The sequence below is a fragment of the Bos indicus x Bos taurus genome, chromosome 11 (assembly GCF_003369695.1).
Source record: "Bos indicus x Bos taurus breed Angus x Brahman F1 hybrid chromosome 11, Bos_hybrid_MaternalHap_v2.0, whole genome shotgun sequence".
In the NCBI taxonomy this organism is placed as follows: Eukaryota; Metazoa; Chordata; class Mammalia; order Artiodactyla; family Bovidae; genus Bos; species Bos indicus x Bos taurus.
In genome coordinates, this window is record NC_040086.1 from 96502125 (window position 1) to 96509973 (window position 7849).

The following is a 7849-nucleotide window of genomic DNA, read 5'->3' on the forward strand; positions in this document are numbered from 1 at the left end:
GAGCACTTGACATCCAGCCAGGGCCAATGACACAAATGACCAGCATAAAATACACACCAGATCGCAAATACATAGATGAATGAAATACATAAACCAGCTCATTAATTTTTATATTGATTGTATGTTGAAATAACATTTTGGATATATCATATTAAATAATTTCTTTAATATTTGTTTATTTTTGGCTCCATCAGGTCTTCTCTGTGGCACACAGGCTTTGTTGCTGTGGGTGGGCTTCTCTCTCTCTAGCTGTGGTACCCAGGCTCCAGAGCGCGTGGGCTCAGAAATTGCAGCACTCGGGCTCAGTTGCCCAATAGCATGTGGGATCTTAGTTCCCCAACCAGGGATCAAACCCATGTCTCCTGCATTGGAAGGCGGCTTCTTAACTACTGGACCACCAAGGAAGTACCTAAATAATATTTTATTAAAGTTAATTTCACCTATTTCTGTTTTAATACAACTCCTAGAAAAAATTGCTGCATGCATTTTATTTATTTCTAGTGGACAGCACTGCTCCAGACCAACCAAAGTATCCACAATTATCATCAAATCATGAAAGTTCCAAGCCCTGGTTTACATCTCTGGACGTCTTTTCTGACTTCCCAGGGGGCACTCCCCACTGGCTCTAACTGTGCAGGACCCAGAGTCGGTTCTGTGTAGGCATCAGAAACCAGCTAGGCTTGGAGGCTTGACCCAAGGTCTCCCCAAAAGTCAAGATATGACCCATAAAAGCCACAACCACACATTCTTTCTGCAAGGTTCCCTCACAGGAAACCCAGAGGGTCAGGTTCAAGGCTGATTCATTCTCATCCCAGGCCACAGCCCCAATGTCACCTCCTCGGAGATGCTGTCTGGACACCCTTGAGCACTTTGGATGCCCAGGGCCAGTAGAACAATGCCTCACTAAGGTTGGGCAAACCTCGGCTTACCTGCCGTGGGGTTTCTCTCTGCACACTACACAGTGGAAATCCACTCAGAGCCCACATATTTGCAACCCAAACATTCAGGAAGAGATAATGCCCAGTGGGGTGAACCACTAACCAGCGAATGGGGTAAACCTTTGAGCAATGGGGGACTGGTGTGGTGGACAAGCCTTTCCCCTTCTTGCCACGGGTCCTACAGGACTGAGCAGACATTGTCCCTAGATGGCAGAGGTCAGCTTGATGACAAACTTTCACACTGGCTCCCCCTCCTCCCTGACTCACTCTCCAACCCTCAGCCCTCCCTGGGATCGCACTCCCTGTAAAGTATTGGGTTGGCCAAAAACTTTGTTTGGCTTTTTCCAAAGGAGCTTAAAAACCCAAAAGAACTTTTTGGCCAACACAGTACTTGCACTGATAACTTTGTCTCAGTCCCAGCTTGCTGGGGAGCCCAGGCTAAGACAGAGGCCCTGCCCCGGCTGCCTGTTCCCAGCCCCCAGTACCCCCAAATCACATCTTTTATGCTCCTGATGATCGTATTCATTTCATTTGCTTGACTTGTGTTTTCCTCTCTGCCCAACTAGACTGCAGGCTCCATGGGGGTGCCATCCCCAACACCTGAAACTGGACCAAGGGCATACTTGGTGCTTGATTGAAAGGAATGGCCCCAACCAAGCCTGACTGTCCTCTTAGAGCTCGTTAGACTGTGAAGCCCAGACTCTGCGTGTATCCGATGGGTCAGGCATGTTGAGAACAGACCACCTAGTAAGCTGGTAGGTCTTCGTCCTGGGGACAGATGATGTTGCTCCTCTGAGAAACAGGATCTTACCTTCTGGATCCACCCAGAGGGGCCCTTGCCCTTGAAGGTGATGGCAGTCAACAAAGAAGCACATGTTGAAATCCACCAGTCAGACAGCATTTGGAACATTTCTGGGGACACATAATCCTCCCTTGGAGACTGGATGGCCTTGAGCTTTTAAGTCACCTGGGATATTAGGAAGTTTCTCCAAGGTCCAGAGAGCAGCCCAGGGGAGCTGATGACAAGGACTTCCTTTGGCAAGTGGCAAAGGTCCTTTCTCACTCACCAACCTCGCAGGGAGTGGGGTGGGAAGGGGCTTCCTCAGGGGTTGGGATGGGGAACAAGTGAGGAGCGCCTGACATATGCATTGTCTTCATGTTCTTTATTCTTTCCGCTTATGATACTGAACCCTCATTGTCAGACCTAAGACACAAGCCCTGTTCCTCTCACACAGACCATGTCCATTCCAAGGAAGTATGTCTAGAGCAGGGGTCCTCTACAAGGGCAGTGTTAGCCACCCCCACCCCCAGGGCATGTTGGCCATGTCCAGAGGCATTTTGGGTGGTCAGAGCTGGAGGGAGGATGTGACTGGCAGCTAGTGGGTAGAAGCCAGGAAGCTTGATCCTCCAGCGCATGGACAGCCCCTCGTATGTCAGTCCCAAATGTCAGTAGAGCTCAGTTGAGAACCCCTGAGTTGGAGGATGCAGGGTGCGTATGGAATGTGCCCTGAGCCTCCTGCTGCATGGGACAGTGTGGCAACAGGACCCCAGCCGACTGGGTCTGAGGCCTGGATCCTCTCTGAGTGTCTGTGCATCCTCAGGCAAGTGAAGTTCCCCCTCTGAGCCTCAGCCACCTCAACTATAAAATGGGAAAGACTATACCCATCGCTATAAGTTGCAGGAGGATTAAATGAGATAATATTTAGAAGGGGTCAACTCAGTTCTTTGCAGAAAGAGCTCATGGAATGGGGACTGTGCTGGGTTGAATAGTCCCCACCTCACCACCATTCATGTCCAACCAGAATCTCAACCCGTGACTTTATTTGGAAATAAGGCTTCCCAAGTGGCACAGTAGTAAAGAACCTGCCTGCCAATGCAGCAGACTCAAGAGACTCATGTTCGATCCCTGAATCAGGAAGATTCCCCTGGAGAAGGAAATGGCAACCCACTCCAGTATTCTGGACTGGGAAATCCCAAGGACAGAGGAGCCTCTTGGATTATAGTCCGTGGGCTCACAAAGAGTTCCACACGACTGAGCAGTGACTGCAAAGGTTTTTGCAGATGTAATTAGTTAAACTATGATGAGGTCACGCTGAAGTAGGGTGGGGCCAGAATCCAATGACTCATATCCTTGTAGAAGAATGGAGGACACATTCAGACAGGCAGGCACTAGGGAGACCCCTTCGGGGAGAGACCAGATGGAGACAGAGGCAGAGACCGGAATGATGCAGTTACAAGCCACGGAGCACTGAGAGTCGTGGCCACCCCTCACTCCAGGAGAGAGCGTGGAGCAGGTCTCCCCGGGGCTGTGGGAGGAACCAACCCCACCTGCACCTTGACTTCAGACCTCGGGCTTCCTGAAACTGTGAGAGAATAAATTTTGGCTATCTTAAGCCCCTAAGTGTGTGGCTCTATTTTACAGAAGCTCCAGAAGCTTTACAGAAGCTAATCCGGGGCTGCAGCCATCCTGTGGCTGTGACCGACGTTACCTGGAGGGAACAGCTCCAGGGCACACAGATGTCTCACCCCACTGAGGGCACCTGCATGCAACGGGAAAGTCCAGGCTGAGTCTGGAGTGGGAAGGTTTTCTCCACGGATGGGGAGAGTGTATCTCCAGACATCTAGTCGTGTCTGGGAGTCACTGGCGGTCCGCAATGTATACCATCGGTGCCACCTGTGTGCACCAACCTGGGGGGAGGGTAGGGGTACGTCCAAGGTGGTGATGGCTGGCGCCTGGGGTGATGTGTGTATCAACACAGCTCGCCACATGTGCCCAAGGAAAGGCGGACAAATTTGGAGGATGCAGATAGAGCCCGTGGCACACTCGTGTGCGCACACGGCGGGAACACCAGGTGCGGCCCACCCACTGTGTCCCCAGCCCACCGACCATCTGGAGGACACAGGGCGGGTCTGCGGCACCCGGGCGCATGCGCAGCCCACCGTGGCTACCCGCGGCCTGGGAGGATGTCTGCCCTCGGAGATGGCTCCGAGAAACTCGGAGTAGCTATGACACATGGAAAGCAGAGAAGGAGGAAAATCCATTTGGGGCCAAGAGCTCTGTCTGAACTTTGTCCTTTTCTCAAGCAAAAGAAAATATTATTTCACCCTCTAAAGAACCACACATAATAACAGGCGAAATGTCAAGACCAATGTTGATATAAACCCCCAAGGAAAACAAACATCTCTGTACCTTCTCCGCGGCCTCCCCACCTCACCCTGCTCAGCTAGTTTAAACAGATCTAGCGGTGGGCAGAGGGGAGGTGGGGGAGAGCCTGCCTGGCTGGGAGCTGCGAGGGAAACAGGGTCTCTCCCGGACCAGGAGCCGTCTGGGCAAGCCTGGCCTGAGGGGACACACAGACCAGACCCATTAAGAAGTCATCCTGATTCCAAGTCCCGGTGTCGCTCGCTGGCTGTGTGATCTTGGGCAAGTAGCCTGACCTCTCTGAACCTGAGGTTCATCTTTGGCAAATGGAGAGGATGGCATGGGATCATGCAGTAGGGCACCAAGCATGGCACTTTATGATCATTACCCTCTAGCAGGCCAAGTGTCCCCTGGGGTTGTCACCAGGGAGAACCCCAAGGGGGCATGAAAAACCATGTTCTGACTACCTACTAGGTGCCAGCACTACTGAAGCAGCCCTATGGCAATTACTCATTGAATCCATGCAGTAATCTCCATGTGGAGATGACCATCGAGTTGCAAGAGGCAGAACAGGTTTGGAGAAGTGAAGGGACTTAACCAAGGTCACACAGCTGGGAAGCAGCGTTGAAATTTCAAGCCAGATCCGCTTGGCTCCAAGAACCCAGGCAGGGCTCAACCATGAAGCTGAAAGGCCCAGTTCTAGCCCCAGAGTTTGTGGAACTCTCTGCAGCCCAGGATGTATGCTGTGGGGTGTTGGATTATCCTGCCCAAGAGACCCTCCCCTGCTAAGTTTGGCTCTGGATTGAAACCTCAATTCACCAGCCTGAGCCTACTGGTCCTCCAAGCCCCACCCAGGTGATCTTCTAAACTTCAGTCTAGCTTTTCTTTTTATTTGCTTTTCTGAATTGGAAGCAATCTGACAAATATTCATTGAGCTCCTTCTCTATGCCAGACCCTGGGCTGAGCACTAGGGACCCAGAGTTAAATTCTCCCTGAGCCCAACTCTTGAGAATCTCCCCATCCAGTAGGGGTGGGGTGGGGTGAGGGAGACAGACAGATGTAACAAGACTATTACAGTATATACTAAGTACTCACTTTCATGGTGACTGTATAACCCTTAATAGGACCTTAGTGAAGGGGCACCTGAGACATCCAGAAGAGTCAAAGGGAAGCGGCATCTGAGAGAAGATTTGAAAAGGAACAGTAGTTTGCCTGGAGGATCAGAGAGGAAGAGTGTTCAAGACAGAGAGAATAGAGCATGTAAAATTGTGGGGACAGCAAAGCCTCAAGTGATGGGGATTGGCACGCAGTCCGTGTTGATACCAAGCGTGGAGACTGGCAAGAAAGGGTAGCGAGCTGACCCAAGATGCCCCAACAAGAAAGCAGGGTGGAGAGGCTCTCAGGGGCCACATCATGGGAAGTTTTACTGAAGTGGGTTTTATTTCAAGAACAACAGGAGGCCATTGAAGGGACGTAACCAGATCAAATTTGCATTAGAGAAAAATGTCTCTGTGTACAGTGGGGAGAGGGCTTCCCTGGTGGCTCAGTGGTAAAGAATCTACCTGCCAATGCAGGACATGTAGGTTCGATCCCTGGGTCAGGAAGATCCCCTGGAGAAGGAAATGGCAACCCACTTTAGTATGCTTGCCTGGGGAATCCCATGGACAGAGGAGCCTGGTGGGCTACGGTCCGTGGAGTCTCAAAGAGTCAGACACAACTCAGTGACTAAACAACAGCAACAGTGGGGAAACGAGTTCGGAGGAGCAGGGCTGGAGATGGGAGAGCAGTGAGGAGGTAAGGAAATACGGCAGCCTGAACGAGGGCGGAGGGCCAGGGGTGTGAAGAAAGAAGGGGAATAGAGGATGCACAGGAGGTAGAAATGACAGGGCCTGGTACCCAACGCAGAGCAGGAGTGACTAGAAGAGAAGATAGAAGGATCCACAGGGTGCTCCGATTTCACACTGGGCCAGTTGAGCTGCTGGAGTTTGAGTCATGGGAGCTGACGGGTTACTGGAGGCAAGGGGGTCCTGCGGAGAAGACCAGGGTTGAGGTCTGGAGGCCATGGTAGGGGAGAGGGGTCTTGCCTTGAGACTGAGGGACAGAAGTGATGAGCTGGAGGGTCAACCTGGAGCAGGCAGAGGGAGAACGCTGGGGGCGCTCATCAAGGGCAGGCCGAGGACTCCAGCAGGGCTGGAGTGGCCGGGGCTTCTGGACGCAGCCTTATCTGGGTTTGTGTCCCAGCCCCGTCACCCACCAGCAATGCAACCCCACGGCAACCCCCCCAGCACACACTGCTGCTCCTTCTTCCCTGAGACCCGGGTAGCAGCAGTCCCTGCCCCACGGGAACACATGCACAAAAGGCATTCAGCCACAGGACTGGAGAGCGGAGGACCTGGATAAATGTGAGCGAATAAGAATAATAAATAATGCGGAGCCATCGAGGGGTTTTGAAGCCGGGAAGTGACAAGGTCAAATCTGTATTTTAGAAAGACCCCGCTGGAGGAGGAGTAGCCTTGGGGAGAAACTAAAAGGTCGTGCACTTCTCGAGGTATTTCTCTGAAGTCTGTGGGAAGTTTGTAGTGTCAGGTTAAGGATTTTATTGGTTCCATGTTTGGTTTTTGATTCGGCTGCTTCCTCGGGTCCTCACACGTCGGATGCCGGTCTTACTGACGGAGCTGCTGAGTTGGGTCTATCTGGGGTCTGAGGTGTATTTTAGGGATGAAATGAAGGGGCAGGAAAAGAAAATACAGAAAAATAAATAAATAACGGGGAGGGGGGATTGGGGGGAGGGGAAGGTGTGGCCCGGTGGCGCCCCCGCCCCACCCTGTTCAAAGGATGCTGCAGCAGGGCGAGGGTTGCTGGCCGAACCAGGAAGGGGCCGGGAAACTGAGTCCTCGTGAGATTTCCTGGTCGGCATCCAGGGATGACCTGCCACTGGGATTCACACGGGTCAGCTGCCCTCACACCCCTCATGGCCTCATCAGGGAAAGCTTCCATTTAGGAACAGCATGGACCCATCTTGTAGGAGACTCCTGGGGGCTGAGCCCCGGGGGGTTAGAACTGGGTGAGACGCAGCAGTGATAACAGCACTCACGGTGGCTGTATTGTGTTCTCAGTGGTCATCCGGCCGCACGGCTCTCTGATGAGACGGATGCTGTTATCTGTCCCATGACACCGAGGAGAAGGGGCTCGGGGAACGCTGTTTGCCAGAGGCCTGGGCCTGGATTTGAGCCCCTTGGAGGAGACGCCCACCTGCTTTTCCATCCTACTCCAGGGACCCCAGCCTGTGTGGAGCCCTTCGCGGGGCCTCCCCCATGGAGCCCCAGGGAGGCTGTTTTTTCTCTGCCAGTCACTCAGGCACAAAGTAGAGAGAGCCCAGGGGAGCAGGTGGCCTCCCCTTCCAGCACTCTGCTAGCCTGCTGTGTGACCTTGGGCAAGTGCCTTCCCTCTCTGAACCTTGACGGCCTCCTCAGTCATGTGACTCGGCGTCCAGTCTTGGTGGGGGTCGGGGGGGTTGGAGGTCTCACTGGCTCCCGCGTGCCTTGGGCCTAGCACATAGTAGGCACTCCACAGAGGCCCGAGCCCTCTTCCAGGGCTTCCCTGTCAGGGCCGATTATGTCCATGGAATCCACACTGTGAAAATAAACATGAACTCAAGTGGCCCCGGTCTCCGTGGCAGCCAAGGGGAAGCTGGGTCCCCAGCCTGTGTCTGTTCTGGGCAAGAACAAAAGTTTCCCTGTGAAGTTGCCCCCACCCCCGCTTCCCTTCT